This window comes from Alnus glutinosa, chromosome 13 (assembly GCF_958979055.1).
Source record: "Alnus glutinosa chromosome 13, dhAlnGlut1.1, whole genome shotgun sequence".
NCBI classification, from domain to species: Eukaryota; Viridiplantae; Streptophyta; class Magnoliopsida; order Fagales; family Betulaceae; genus Alnus; species Alnus glutinosa.
The window spans coordinates 9,420,102-9,438,010 of NC_084898.1; positions in this window are offsets into that span (position 1 = coordinate 9,420,102).

Sequence of the window (17,909 nt, forward strand, 5' to 3'; positions counted from 1 at the left end):
TTAAGTTGTTGAGTTAAGAGTCAAATAGAAGTTCTATTTCATGTGGAACTCTATTTTCTATTGTATTCCATTCTTTTAAATACTACTTTGTTATTGAATAAGAAAGGAATCAAGTAAATTATCAAACCTTATGTTTGTGAGTTCTGAGCACCTCTAATTGCTCAACCAAGGAGGTCTAGGATTCTTCGAAAATTCTAACATATCTTTCTTTTTTGTTGATCCTCATCCTACGTTACGTAAGCACGTAACATTTGGTAAGTTCTCTCTTCTCTTCTCTTGATTTCTCTAGTTCTTTCATGCCTCTCTGCATCACTTTCTCCATGGATGCAGTAGCATGAAGAGCTTTTGCTCTTTCTCTTTTAGCTTTGGTTCAAAAGAAGAAGAACTATCTTTTCTTATTCATGAACATATCTAGATATCTCTAACTCTCTCTCTACCTCTCAGATTGGCACAAGAAGGAAATCAAGAAACCGAATCCTCTCCATCACTCTCTCTTGACCGAATCTAAGGTGTGGGAGTATTGTGTATCTCACAATGAAAAATTAAATGGACTTCTAATTTTAACAAGTGTGTGTGAACAGTGTGCAACAAAATATTAAATGTGGAAATTAAAGGAGACAAATATTTTGTTAACGAAGTGAAAACTCAATTAAGAGAAAAACCATTTTGGGGCAGCCAAACCCAGGATATCCACTATTCAGAAGACAAAACTAGATACAAAGTAGTAACATTCACATACCCCTGATGCAGTGGTCGTACCTTGCTCTCTAACGTGTAACCCAACACGAACGCCTCCCAACCAGGTCTCCTACCTGAAGGGGTCTTCAATGGAATCCTTTACCTTAAGGCCAACCCCTAAGATAGATTTCACAGCTAATCAAATCACACACTAGCAAAGCTAGAGAGCTAGCAGATCTTCAATATCTCCTTAAACACCTTTTCTAAGCTATAAGGAATTCACCACCGAATTCTGTGTTGAATGCATGCCTAGAACCCCTTATTTATAGGCTTTAGAAGCCCTAATTTGAGTCAAAAACGGAGTTTGTGGCATGCGCGTCCGGACGGGAGCCTTGGCCGTCCGGACGGGCAACTTTTTCCTTGTCCGAAAAGTAATTCTGGAATTTTCAAAGGGCCGTCCGGACGCTTCTATTGGCCGTCCGAATGCTCAATTTACATCATTTTTTGTTAGCTTTCCAAAGACGCCAATTTCATCCCAATATGATATTTGAGTAAAAAGTTATGATAAAAATACCCGAGGGTGTCCGGACGGCTTGACCGAGCGTCTGGACGGTCAACTGCAACCGTCTTTCCAAAATAGCACTGAAAGCTTCCATAATAAGGCCGCGTTCGGACGTATTGCCCTAGCGTCCAAACGGTTGCACTTCAACTGCACATAATTACCATAATAAGGCTTGGAGAGTCCAAACCCTTGAAGGCTGATGTCCGGACGGTTGAACTGGTGCACGCAATTTCCATATATGAAGCTTGATCGTTCGGACCATGAAGACTGACGTCCGGACGGTTGAACTTTGTATGCACGTTGTCACGCCCCTGTTTTGGGATATAAGGGGAACGCGAACTTGAGCTATAAAACATCTCTATAATTTAAAACATGTACACAATTTCCCAGGAATAGCGCATAGCTATATTTCATTATAAGAACATATACATATTAGTAGTTCTTTAGTATTACATCATATTTTCAGAAATTCAAAATAAATATGCACAATACAAAAGTTAGGCCGGTCTTTATTGATCTATTGCTCTTAGGGGTGGGGTCTATGCCATCCATAACGAAAAGACTCCGGTCTACAGTGTCATCTGAAAAGATTTGGGGAAAGAAGGGGGTGAGTTCGACAACTCAGTAAGGAAAACACAACAATAATAGTGTAATTTTCTTTTCAGGAATTCTAAATAGAATTCAAATAATTTAGCAAGTAAAGAAACAATTAATTGACAAACAATTATATCAAATGTAAAATGGTGCATGAATTATTTATGCTACGTGTAAGTTTTAACCACCCTTGGTCCAATATCCGCTAATTAACCATGAGCGGCGCACGTTTGGCTCTTCTCGAAAGACGACTATGAGCCCATCCTGTCGTCACAGGGGAGAGCCGTATCGGGTTGGGAACTTCCCTAGGTGAAGGCCTCCCCGGCCGGTAGCCCACACTTTAGTCCTTCGGTGTGATTGCCATGCTACCCACATAACACATAGCACATAACACGTAACACATATATGATCCGGATCGTCTATGACATGGTACCGCGGGGGTAAAACTGTGTGCATATAAAACATGTACTATGAAATCATTAACCTTTGCTCATATGGTGCACATATAACACATATACTATGATATCATCAACCTTTGCTCATATGGTGCACATGTAACACATACTATGATATAATCATCTTTACTCATATGGTGTACATGTATCAAATATAAACTAAGTATGATCACATGAGATTTCAATCACATCATATAACAAGAGCATATTTATAATGGTAATATAAAAAGACAAGTAATATTAAAAGAGTTGAAAGAGTTTAGAAAATTCCCGACTTTTTCTTTTGAAAGAGTTTTATTAAAACTTTGCCGGGGTTTTGAGATAGTGTTTCCCTTACCTGATATCTTCAGAGCAATATTTTCGCTACCTTCTACCTAAATAAGTTGCAAAAAAAGAAGTTTAGAGAAATATTCTGAGATTTGAAACCTAATACTTAAACTAAGGTATCCTCTCCTTATTATTAATTTTCTTTCATCGATTAATTAAACACACATATATTATTTTTATAACAGATAAACATAATAGCTTTCCAAATATAAATAATGAGTTTTATGTATCAAAGCAAATTAATAAAATAATAACTTTATTTTATTCTTATAAAATTCGGACAGAATAACGACATTAGTATCAATAATATCTAAAATACTTTAAAATATTAGGGCGACGTAATAGCGCTTTTGTAAAAATATTTATTTTTACTCGGACATCACAACAGCGTGATTTATTATTTAAATACGCCACTTAAAATTCTCTATTTAAAAACAACATAAAACACAAAAACAATAGAGTACTTTTAAACTCATAAAACCATAAACATTTAAAATACTAATAACTTTTAAAATCATGAAATAGATAAACAAAGCTAAATAATAAACTTGCCAAAAGTATATTTTGTAAAAGGTAGAAAAGGCTTCTTTTTTTTTTTTCTTTTTTTCTTTTTTTCTTTTATTATATGTTGACCGAGAGAGTCATTCCTTTCTCTCCATGTTTCTTTTTGTTTTATTATATATCTCTTTCTTTTCTTTAGTGTCTTCTTTCCCTTTTTTGTTTTCTTTGCTCTTGTTTCTTTTTATCACTTTTTGACCTTGTTGACCAAAAGAGGAAGGGGAGAACTTCCAGAGAATTCTCCTCCCTTCTACCCTTTTCCAATCTTGTCTTTTTACTTTCTTTTCTTTATTCACACAGCCGGTTCCATACATAAACACATAGAAAAGAAGACAAAGAAGCAAGAGAGAGCTTACAAGAAGAAGAAAATCCTGGAGATATCTTCCTCTCTTCTTTTCTGTGTGTGCCGTGAGAGATTAGAGGAAGGAGCTATTGCTTTTGCTTTTAGAGGCTGCTGTCCGAACAAGAAGGGAAGAAGATCCTTTATTTTCTGTTGGACTGAAATAAAGAAAGGGAGTCTAAAGAAGAGAAGAAAACTAAAGAAGCGAAGAAGAGGAGGGCTGCTCTCTCTTTCTTTTTCTTTTATTTCAGCGACAGAGGGAGAGCTTGCAGAAAAGAGAAAAACTGAGGAAGAAGAGAAGAGAAGAGAATGCAGAGGGAAAAGGAGGAGTGCTGTCCGTTAATGGGCTGCTCTACTTTTATGCACAAACGGATGGCTTGGATTATTTTGGGTAGAATTGATCAAGGGTTGGGAGTGGATCAGCGTGGGCAGCAAGAAGAATCAAAGGGTGGAATTTATACTTGGGCAGCACGTTTAGATCCATGGCCGAGAATCACCCTTGAGCAGCAAGTTTGGTTAAACACAGAGCTTGGGCAACACGTTTGAGCTTCAAGAAGATAAGATATTTGTAAAAAAAAAATCAATTGAAGGGAAACCATATGCTGAAACGTGAGAGAGGACTAAATTAATGTGGGCTGGGCTGAGCTTCACGTGTAGACTGGGCTGGGCTCTTAAGGAATAGAAATGGGCCCACTAATATATCAATTTTCGTCCAAAACAGATGGTAGTTATTTGCACGGGTGTTTTCATACCCTTAATGAAGTCGAAAAATTATAAAATTTTGAGGGTAGCTAGAGGACTTTGAGATGAGCGTTTTGACTTTTGAATCGACCAAAACAGAGTTTGTTTGACCCTATTTTCGTTATTCCAAAGTTTAAGATCCGTTTAAATTTTTATTGGACTAAAACTATAAAAGCTCTTTAATAAATAAATATTTATATCCATATTTTAAATACGGGGTATTACATACGTCTTGCCTTATAGAGGACATCGTCCAGATGGGATAACACATCGTCTGGATGGTAGCAGCCGTCTTTCCATAACTATGTCTTGAGGCAGAAACCCTAATGCTTGTCAAACACTGAATGACGTCCGGACGGTATAGCCACGTCGTCCGAACGGATTTACTGGAACACTGGGATCTTCTTGAACTCTGAAGAGCGTCCGGACGATTTGCCATTACGTCCGGACGGATGCAAACTTGAACAATTTGAAGCTTCTAGGCACTGATGGGCAGGTCCGAACGGGAAGTTCTCGTCGTCCGGACGGATGATGCTTTAGACTGATGTGTGTCCGGACAGTATGACACGTCATCCGGACAGCTGGTGCTTTGGACAGATGGGCGTCCGGACGGAATACCATGTCTTCCGAACGGATGTTGCTGACTGATGAGCGTCCAGATGGTATTACTATATCGTCCGAACGGCTAATAGGGAACTGAAATAAACTTCCTTGAAAACTTCACAGAATCTTCTTGAAAAACATAGCTGAAGAGTAGACTCTGGATAAAGCAGCATCCCTGTGAAAGCAGCAACATTACATAGAAGTGATTTTGTCCAACAGAATGCAGCCAACACAAAAACTAACACACAAGATATCCTAAGGGTATTTGGAGGTAAGTTTCTAAAGCCTTAAGTTAGTTTTTGTGTTTTAAAGGATAAGTGGATAGAAGAAAAAATTAAGAGAAAAAAGAATATTGTTTTTAGTAAGTTTTACAAAATATCTCAAAAGATATTTTGAGATATTTTGTAAACTATCCCATAAGATATTTTGGGAAATATCCTAAAGATATTTTGGATAAGATTCTTATCCTTTGATATTATAAATTATGTTTTAAAATAAGGGTTTTCAAAGCAGAGTGTTTGAAGTATAAATCATGCCGTTGTGATGCCCGAATAAAAATAATCATTTTCAGTAAAAAGGGTATTTTGGTAATTTAATAAATACTGTTATAATGTCCGCATAAAATATGTGACATTATAATTAAAGGATTTTATATGTTGTCACTATGTTGAAATTAAGTTAGAATTAAGAAATTAGAAATGGTTATAGGAGTAATTGTACTGATTCACTATTTGCTTGTATTAAATTATATTGCAGTGAATGCTTGTTCGTAAATACTTTTTGAAGGAAGAACTATGAGTATTTCTTACTCGTTGAGGGTGATGCTGAATTTCCATAATGTTGTGGTTTCTGCTTTATTTAATCGTTTGCACGTGTGAATTTTGCATATTTTGTTACTTTATTAATGAATTTAATTATAAAGAAGTTGGGAGTGACGTCTGACAACTGATCAAGGAGTGACGTTTGCCTGAGTCAAAGATCTTAATAAATAAAAGAGTAAGGAGTTACGTCTGCCTACGGAATAGGGAGTGACGTCTGCCTGTGCCAAAGATATAACAAATTATTAGAGGAGTGATGTCTCCTTAGACAAATTGTTAGAGGAGTGATGTCTCCTTAGAACTCGCTAAACGGGAGTTACGTCTCCTATCATTCGCTAAACGGGAGTTACGTCTCCTATAACACATTAAACAGGAGTTACGTCTCCTAGTGTCCATTGAGTGGGGTTATGTCTCCTAAATTCTATTAAATATAATTACGTTTCCTTGAATCTATTTGTTAGAGTTACATCTCTATAAGATTGAATGCAAGAAGATCATGCTTACTTTAATAGTAAGATTGTGCATATAAAACTGTCATTACTTGATGTTATTTCATTGTGTTGCATTTACTTAAATAAATCAGTAATCATATCATTATTGAAAACAGTGGACTTACCTAGGTATTTTTGTATTATTGTTTCTCTCTAAATTATATATTAATACGGGTTATGAGGAGGAGGAATATCAAGATTATCCAGACTCTTAGATGATCTTGATGGCAGTGTCTGAGGTTAGGTCGCCTCTCATTTTGTGGACTACTGTGTTTAGTCCATTATCATAATATTCGGAGAACAATATTTATATTTTTGTTAGTATACAATAATAATACTATGAGTGTTTTGGTTGTAAATTATTCGTGCTATATGTGGCACAAATACTATTTTATAGTGTAATTATTAATGGTGCGTTTGGTTCGTAATATTATTCAATATTCGAACTGGGTTTTTATTTAAAAACCCATACCCAGATCCAAGTTGAATAAAACCCATGGGTCACTTGAATAAAGTTTAAATAGTTTGAATAAACCCATCATATATTTATTATTATTATTCTTTACCATACCAATCATTATACACAACTTTTCATACAATTCAATTATTTCCAATCATTTTATACTATTATAAAACACTTTTTTAAAACCCATCATATATTTTTTATTATTATTTTTTACTATACCAATCATTATACACAACTTTTCATACAATCCAATCATTTCCAATTACTTTATACTATTATAAAACACTTTTTTCCAATCTTTCAAATTCAACACCCAAACACATATTCAAAAGAATCTAAAATTATATTCAACATCCAAACACATTTTCATTGCCTTGAAATCCGTAATCAGATTCAGAATATTATTCATATTCGAAATATGTTACACTATTTTATCTAATTTGAAGTATTTTTGTTAGAAGCTTTAATATGTTATTGTTAAGAAAATTATATTCTACTGCTAATTTATACTCTGATGACGTCATTGATGATTTCATAACGATACGTGGAAATCGAAATTTTCACTTACGCCTCTTTGTAAAAGGCGCGACGTTACACTTAGTCAGTAACGTCCCACCTAGAACTCAAGGACAAACTGGAAATTTTTTCTCAATTATCCATAAGACGCTACTTCTAAATCCTTAAACAATTGATGCAGCGGAAAAGGTCAACAATTTTTGTCTTTGAATTGACATAATAAACATTTCAATAAAGTAACCGGAGCTTCTATATCATTATATCTCAAATTGCTAATACAATATATAAATCACTACAAAATGAGGAGTGATTGACTTAGGCAAAGTCCGTGCCTCCATAAGCACTACGAAGGAATCTCTTTCGATAACCTCTAGGCTCGCACATGATCTACCGCACGTAACACCTAAACCTGCAACACAAACAACATTTACACGGTCTTGGTGTTAGCCATGTTTGCATAGGTGAAAGTGTGAGTCCACCAACTCAGTAGCATAAAACTCACTAAGTTTTCGTAATGAGCTGATACTTTTTTATTTCTACCATAAGTTTACGATAACAGCTACCATTAGTATAATACTTCATTTTAAAACGTTTCGTAGCTGATAAGATAAACATTGACATTTTATAAACAAGTACAATCATACTACGTAGCTGTGAATATATATATATATATATATATATATATATATATATATATATATATATATATATATATATATATATATATATATATATATATATATATATGTATGTTTGTATATGTTCCAATCTACCACTTGGAAGTACATATATATAAGTCCATCTACAATAAACTATGAACAAGTAAAAGTCATGCTACGTAGCTATGAATGTATATATAAATATGAGTTTCAATCTACTGCTTGGAAGTACATATATATAAGCCCATCTACAACATTTTGTATATGCATAAATGTCATGTGACTCAGCCCTACTTGTATACAAGCTTTCCAAACATTTGAGAAATACAAGCATATCGGTACATCTAAGCAAAAAATGAGTAGCACCATACCCATCTATACAGAGATACGAGCATTTCCAAACCTCGAGAAATACGAGTATCTAAGCACAATTAAGCATAGTACTTTATGTAATATGGTATGCATTCTAGTCGTAACCATGTACATATGTTCTGTCCCATTTAGACTCATAGGCATATCGATATGTCTAACAAGAAATTCTATATAAAACATTCTATGCAATCCAACTGTAACTGTATACATACGTTATGTTACATTCAAACTTGTAGGAATACTGATACATCTAGTTATGAAAACATTCTAAAACATAAATCATATCACACATTGATAAGCATTGAATGTTGCACATTCAAACTTCTTAACTTGCATATCATAATTCCTTAGCATTGTTATTTGTTTGATTTTGTGTTGTTTTATTGTTTTCAGGTTTTAAATAAACATGTAATTAATTCCATTGATTTTGGGCTTAAAGCAGACTTTGAGAAGACCTAGAAGATATGGTTAAGCTTAGCCAATCATAATAAAGGACCTATATGATGTGTTTAAGTTTAATCAAATCAAGGAAATGATTAAATCGAAATTTTTCCAATAAGAGTCAAAATCGATTTGGATTCAAATTTGGATTCTGCACACGTCTCAGTATTTTGCTCATAACTTTATGCTCAAGTCTCGGATTGTAATGCAATTGGTGGCGTTGGAAAGCTAATAAAACATGCAACAAATATGTATAAAATAGGTTATTCCGAATTCAGACATTTACTATACCAAAATCTCCCCACAATAAATGATTGCAAATCTAGACGAATCCTATTTCGATTTGTACTAGGATTGCTTCCTAATTTGACTAGGAGACTCAAGTACTATTTTTTTTGGAATTCCTAAGGCTTCTAGGGCTTGTTTGCTTCCTATAAATAGACCCCTAAACTTCAAGAGAATATGTGCTTAGCTTTAGACAAAAAATTCTTCTTAGAGGCTTGACAAGTTGAAGAGGAGAAGGACATGGCAGGAGGCCATCCCAGCACTACGATGAGCAGGTAAATTCATAATAGGATGTTGATGTAGACCTTTCCAAGTAACAATGGTTTAATTGTATTTTAATTTGGGATTTTCTATATGCATGATAGTTGTATAACTGTGAAAATTGATCTTAATGTTTATATTCAATCATTATGAATTTATTTTATTGTCTTAGAAAGTCTTTTATATTAATTGAACTCAATCCTTTATATTTTATGTGATTATGTGAATGATTGTTATACAATGGTTTTAATTGACATATGATCAAGAGAGTTAGATAGGCCATGCCTAGGGAAGACAGATTGCACTATACTCTAGTTTAGTGTAATTTAGGTAGATAGTTCGCACCAGCCAAAGTTGAGTTATACTAGTCCAATGATTTTATGTATCTTATTAAAGATGTAACTAATCCATACCTAGGAAAGACGAGTTGTACCGCATCTTAGTGGTTAGGTGGACAGTCTGTGCCAACCGAAGATGAGTTATACTTAATTCTTTAATGATGCTATTTTCTTAATTACTCGAGTGAGACGAGCCCCATATCATTCATAATATGAATTTCCCTTGTTAATTTATGATTGACTATTGTTATGCGATGAGTGGTGAAATCAATCCCCTATTCTTTCTCTCATTACTAAAATCTTTATTTTTATATCTTTAGTTTTATGCATTTAACTTAGTTATAAAAAACAATGAAATCAAACTTCTTTTAATTAAGTTATATTTAATCTTGAAAAACTTGATAGTAATTCCTACGCAGTCCTTGAGGTTCGACACCCTCAATATAACTCTATCCTATAAGGATTCGTCCTATTGCGAGTGGTTATTTTTATTATTGATATATTTTTGTAAACAAAAGACCACATCACACATCATCATGCTATGCATGCTCTTGTTCTATTTTCTTGTTTTTGAAGTTATGAGCATCAACTCCCTAGTGCAGGACCATCAACTATGGATTTATTGTTTATGTGGCTAGGAGCATCAAATATAGTCTTACACTTGTTCCACCCGTAAGGCATCAACCCACAGGGTTCGTTTCTTACACCAAGAGCATCAACTCTATGGTCTCACGCTGACTCTACCCCATAAGGCATCAACCCGCGGGGTTTAGTTCTTACACCAAGAGCATCAACTCTGATCTTATACTTGTTCTACCCGTAAGGCATCAACCCACAGAGCTTGTTCAACGTTCATGATTTCGTTCCATGCTCATGCTCAACATACACCTATGCATCATTTTAACATCGCATCACTTCAACTCATTATAAAGCTCGTAGGACATATTTCATTTCTCAAACACATAAACATTCCATGAAACATCATCATCTCATATCCTATTTCTTATCTCATAGACATACTTGAAAGCTCATCAAAACATAATTCAATCTACATTTTCATACTCGTATCTTAAAACACATAACATCATCAAACCATATCTTAACATATTTGAAAGTAATGTAAGGATGCTCAAAACACATTATTATAAAATAACATCGGCTCGGATTAAAACAAGTGTATCATTTAGTGATAACATAAACTCACATAAACATAGTATCTTTTCTTAGCGACTAGAATACTCACCTACAGTGGACCGCATATGTAACGCCCCGCCTTTTATAAAAAGGCATAAATAAAAATTTTCGATTTTCACGTGATGTTATGACATCATCAAAGTTGAGATTTGGTAGCAAAATATATTTTTTTCTTAAAAACTTGGGAATATAACACATCAAAGCTAACTGAAATACCTCAATATATAAATAATATAATTTGGCGTTCTCACATAATAAATACACACAAAGCATTAACATATGTGCCATATGCAGCACTAATAATACGTAATCATTGTTTTAACCTAATACAAACCATCATATAGAATATTATATATTAACAGAAATACATAAAAGCCTTATTCATAAATATCAGGATTGGCATAATGACCCTGACAGTCTTGACCTTCCTCTTGTCCTACATAAGCATTTATGTGATTGTAGTTATTACTACAATCTCATACTGTAATTAAGTGAGTCAACTGCCTTCAATAATATAACGAAATACTATTTTATTTAACAATACACAATGCAATGATGTAATAACAGATTTATATGCACAATGCAATAATATGATGTAATGACAGATTTATATGCACAATGCAATAATATGATGTAATGACAGGTTTATATGCAAGGTATTATTTACTTTCTTCTTGCATTCATTCTTACTAAAGCCTTGTGCTTGGTTAGCAGATTATCTTGGAGCCTTGTGCTCATTAACTATAGTGCTTATTGGTTCTTGAGGCCTTATGCCCTGATTGTGGGCCTTGTGCTCGCTAGTTTATTATTACTAACAGGGGCCTTGTGCTCGCCAGTTTTGTTACTGTTATATCTTTTCCAAGGCCTTGTGCTCCCATTGTGAGCCTTGTGCCTGTCATCTTTTTTATTATTAATTTTTTAGAAATTGTCATCTTTGTTATTAACCCTGCATAATCACAACGGTATGCAATATACTATTCCTGTGTATAAAATTAAATAAAGCAAAATCACAATATTATGGAAACCAGTATCACTCTCAGTAAGTATTTTAGACATACTTACTTGCATACATTTAAACAAATATGCATATAATTAAATAAAGCATAAATCACCATATTATGGAACCCAATATCACTCTCAATAAGTATTTAGCATACTTACAGTTCTATCCTGCTTTAGACAATATTCACACACATGCTCACAAAAATATCACAAGTGCTCACTACAACACAATTTTGTACATGTGATAATGTATTAGTACAAAATTGCTAAGAACCTATTTTAACACTTTTACATTTCTGGCTTCTAAGTCACTTAACATAATTTCCTATTATTGCTTAGATATTATGACGGCATATAAAATACGTCAATTATATCACCACATATTTCATGTGGACATTATTACGATATTTATCATTAATGTCCAAAATACCCTTTAAGCTAAAACGACATTATAAAAGCTTATCTATTTTTGTACAAAGTCGAAATAATGACTTTCTTAATGAAAAATATTGAGTTTTACATTTTAAAAATAATTGGATAACACAACGATATAAATATAAATAGTCCTAATTTTTTTCTTTATAAAATTGGGCAAAATAACTGCATTAGTGTAACTAATGCTTAAAAATACTTTAAGAATTTTGGGCAGCGTAACGACGCTTTTATAAAATACTTTATTTTATTCGGCCATTATAACATCGTATTTTGTTTAGTTAAAAATACTACTTGAAAATACCTGTCTAAACACAACATTAAAACATTAAATAATCTAATAACTTTAACCTTATAAGATCAAAACTGAGTTTAATAAGGAACTTACCCAAAATATCTTTGAGATATTTTTAAAGTACTCCAAGGCTAAGAACAATGACCAACCATGAGAGAAAAGGAAACAGGGAAGAAAGAGTGGATTTTCTTGCTTCTTTTCTTTTTCTTGTTTTGCCAAGACAGAGGGTTGTGAGAGACAGATTTTACTTATTTTCTTTCTTTTTCTGATGCACCCGAGAGAGTGAGAGGTGTTGCACCTCAATGTTTGCTGGTTGTGACGACCTTTTCTTTTTTTGAAAACATAAACATAAATGAGACATCATAGTGGCACGGCTACTTGTCGCTCAAACAACATGTGGTACACATCCCATAACATGTATCTAATATTCAGAGTTACATTTATGCAACGGAACATTCAATTATACATAATTTGAATAGTGGAAAAACACTAATATAACATAACTGTTAATTACAAAAGAGCCATACATAAGTCTATTTATTGAAGGCTTAAACTAAACATTAATTACACTACAAAAGAATGGCTTATACAAAGAATACGTGACACACACGTCACATGCCATATACAAAATATACAAAAAGAATGGACACCCATGGTTCGACACATCACAACTGCCCCGTCAGGCTTCAGTTGCAATATCCCAAATACAGTGCTACGGGGTCATCTTCTACTTCCTCTAAACTTGCAGCTAAAGCATTAGTATCTGCACGGTTCTAGGGATAACTACATCCGTACAGGTGAAAGTATGAGTTCACCACCTCAACAACAAATTACTGAGGTCTCAACAGTATAATACTCACTGGTTTTGATAGTGAGCCAACCTTTACATTTTACCATATGGTTACAATAACGGCTAACTGTGAAATGGTAGATTTATAAAAGGTTTCTTAGCTGATAAAGTAAACCATGGCAATTGGTTTACAAACAATATACATAAATAAATGGGTGACTCAAACATTCCCATATGCAATCTTTCCATAATTTTGGGGGATTGCAAGCATACACGAGTATCTAAGCAATGGGTGACACTACGTTTCGACCGTATGCGCATATGAGTCATCAATACTTTTGGGGACTCCTGATATACGCGCACTCCTAAACATGGTATCACATAGAGATGTTTGACATAACATTCCGGCTATGTATACATGCATTTCTTCTGTACCTTAGGGGAATGCGTGTATATATACATTCCAAAACCTTACACCAATATGATTCAAACAATACAACCAATGCATTCAATGTCATACAAACTAGCCGAATATCACTATACATATATTCCCTGTCCCATACCAAGAAACATAGGCATACCAGTACGTCTAGCACAATCAATCATACATCACAATGCTATGCATGCTCGTTGTTTCGTTTCTGTTTCTTTTCCTGCAGGCTACAATACCAGGACTCATTTGTAATGCCGAGAGCTACCACCCTCTAGACTTACATTTAATCCAACCAATGAGGCTCCAACCCCAAGGGCTTGTTCCGTACCCAGGAGCTACAACTTGCTGGTGTCAGGAGCTACAACTCTCTGACTTGTTTTCGAGGCTCCAACCTCCTAGTCTCCACCCATGAGGCTCCAAACCCAAGGGATTGCTCCTTATTCATGAGGCTACAACCCTAGGACTTGTTTATGAGGCTTCAACCTCCTAATCTCCATCCATGAGGCTCCAACCCCAAGGGATCGTTCCTTATCCATGAGGTTACAACCCTAGGACTTGTTTCTGATACCAGGAGCTACAACCCACTAGACTCACACCTGTTCCACCCAATAAGGCTCCAACCCTAAGGCTCGTGTATATGATTTCGTTATGCAAGTGCTCCAACACTATCTGTGCTCTGTGTCCATGCTATGTCACATGCAAATCATCATAACCCATGTTCTTTTCACAATTCAATATCAATCATACTTTATGTTTACACATTCCACACCATATGTTCTTATACTTAGATTAACAACTAATTATCTTGGCTCAACCTACCATATACTCAATTACCATTGCATAGTTTATATCACAACAACAACATGCAATACAACACTTCAAATCTATTTCAATTTGAAAAATATGATAGACTTCTAATTTATCATGTGTGTGTGATCAATTGTGTAGTAAAATATCTAAACGCAGAATTGAAAGAAGACAAATATTTTGTTAACGAAGTGGAAACTCAATTAAGAGAAAAACCACTCCGGGGTAGCCAAACCCAAGATTTCCACTATTCAGAAGACAAGACTAGTAACAAAGCACTCGCACTCACATACTCGTTATGCAGTGGTCATACAGTGCACTCTGGCATGTACCTATACATGAATGCATTCCAACCAGGTCTCCTACCTAAAGGGGTCTTCAATGGAATCCTTTAGTTTAGGGCTCCTTCCTAAGCTAGACTTCAAGGTTGATCAAATCACAAAAGAATCACCCTAAGAGAGCTACCAAATATCTCTGCTTCAGCCTAAACACTCTCTCTTAGTACAAAGGAATTTAGTTTTGAATTCTTGAATAATAAATGCATAGACACCTCTATTTATAGGCTATAGACCTAATACAAGTCTGATTCAGAGTTTTCTGGGCGGCATTTGGACTTAAACAATGAGCGTCCGGATGGCAAGCAGCAACCGACTTCAAATTACACGATCTCACGCGTTTCTTTATTAATCTTTAGTCATCGAGTCTGGATGGTATAGCCTTAGCGTTCGGACGGTTACTTGCAATGTTCACTGTTCGCAGCCTTCAGTTTACCGTTCAAACACCTGTGCAAACAGGTGCTCTCGAGAGTTGCTGTTTGCTGGGCTGTTTGGACATATGTGCGAACATGAGTTCCCTATGGTTGGTGTCTGCTGCGGTGTTCGGACACTTCTTCGAACACTAATGGGCGTTCGGACGCTTCCTCTGGGCTGTTCAAACGGTAACAAGGGAACTGACTTTGTTGAACTGTACACTATGCAAAATCTTCCTATCAACTAGAATTTGCCTTTCTTGAGCTGCTGACACTGATTATACTTGTTATATCAAGACTTTCCATGTTAAAGAAATTAACTCTTGAATATTCTGAAGACTGAAAAATACGGTATCCCTGTTAAGGTAGCAGACTTACATAATAGTGATTTTGTCAACATAATGCAGCCAATTAAAAACTAACAAACTCCCCCTTTGGCCATTCTGGGACAAATTTTACTTGACCGGTTAAAAAATACAATCTCAGTACAAAAATAAAAATACTCCCCCCTTTCTGTCTCAAAATGACAAAGGATAAACAGAGTATAGAAAAACCACAATTATACAGTTCTAAAGTCCAAACATAGGAAAATAGAAAACTGTAAAAAGCCCAAAAGAACAACTTGTTGAAAAGACAGAGGAAGAAAACAAGGTTACTCTGTCATAAGTAAAGTAGCACACGCATATATCTAAAACTGAGAAAACAATCAGATAGCAAATAAAAATTATGCAAACATATAATTGAGAGTCAAGTATTTAATGAGCATAAATTTTCGTGTAGATAGAAACTTGAAACAATGTACTCAACTCATGTTATGCGTGTATGTGTGAAAGCTTTCTCAATAAAGTATGATGTTTGCTGATATGATTTAAAACAATTGAATTTTCCAAACAAGAGAGAAAGTCAATGTTAGATTAGTCAAAAGTCAAACCTTATCTTACTAGGGCCTAGCCACCCTCATCTGATACATTCTTCCTAAGATGCAACACTTTTCTTTTACTCAGTCTGTTAGTGACTATCTATTTTCGCAATGATTTGGTCACTGACTCTTTCTATAGGGACAAGTGCAAGAACAGATTTAACAACACAATAAGTAGCGGATCTTTTTATTTATCCATATTTATTGAAATTTAAATGTTTTTTTATCACTTGGTGCTGCAACCTAGAAGGAATGTCAGAATTCATGGGTTCTAGGTTCAACTAGCGAGTTGGTCAATTTGACTATCTTTGCAAAAAAAAACAAAAAAAAACTCTCATTAGAATTTCCAAAAGCTAAAAATCAGATAGTAAAAAAACTGTACTTTAGGGGAGCTTTGGATAGTGCACAATTTCATTGCATGAGAAAAGTAGACTATCTAGCATTAAGATGCAGCAAGGAAACTTAGCAGATATCAATCATAAACTTTCAAACATATATAAGCATATTTAATCAATGTATAATGAATTGAGATATCAGGCAAAAATACATGTGATATTTGAAGAGCTCTCAAAAGAAAAAAGATAAAACTCTGCATATTCTCCCCTAATTATTATTATTATTATTTAGCATTGAAAAAAAATAAGACAGAAAAACAACAAAGACATGCTATAAAGAAAATAAATAATATCTAGTCCTAGCATGTGAGGTAAGATCAAACTTGTCCTCAGGGAGAGAGGTTTAGAACTACCAAGATATTAAAGCAGCCGCTCGACGTGCTTTTTCTATCATCCCCATAAAATACCTGCAGAAATTTTCTTAAGACAACAAAAGAAAATTTTGGGGATAAATCAAATATGGTTCCTAGAATGTAAGGCATATGTAAAAATATGACAGGGAGAAACTAATGCAATGCAAGCAAACCTGATATGCTCTAGGATTAGGAACCAAAATCCTAGGCATGTGTAACCTTACCAACTAGGTGAGTCCACTCCCTCTCAAGGGGTGAATGACCTCATCCTTTGTGACGACCCCTTTTTTTTTTTTTTTTTTTTTTTGAAAACATACAAACGGATCTTCATATTGGTATGACTACATGTCGCTCAGCCAACATATGGCACACGCCCCATAACATACACCAGATAATCTGAGTTATATCTATGCTGCGAAAAACATAATACAATCATTAACTTAGCGGAAAAGTATATCTAAAAATAAAACTGATGTTTACACAAAAGAGCCATACATAAGTCTATCTGTTTAAGGCTTAACAACATTACAATTATTACAAAAGAATGGGTTTACAAAAGAATACGTGACACATACATCACAAGCCATATGCAAAATATACCAAAAAGGAGGACACTATTGTCCAACCCATTAAGACTGTCGTTGTAGGCTTCAATCGTAATATCCCAAATACAACGCTACAGGATCATCATCCTCTTCAAGTGTACCTGCAGCCAAAGGAACTTCATCTATACTGTTAGTTTTTGATTGGCTGCATTCTGTTGACAAAAATCACTATCATGTATTGTTACTACTCTCACAAGGATACCGTATTTTCCAGAGTCTTAAGTTTATCAGATTTTATTTCTCTAAAGATGGAAAGAGCCTTATTATGACAAGTTCAGTGTCACAAGCATTAATAAGGCTATTTTAGAAGTTCCAAGAAGATTCTATGTAGATTCCAACTCAGAGAAATCAAATCCCAATATTTTGTCCGAACGGGCCTATCTAGAGTGCAAACGTTCTTCAGTTAGCAACATCCGTCCGGACGACGTGGC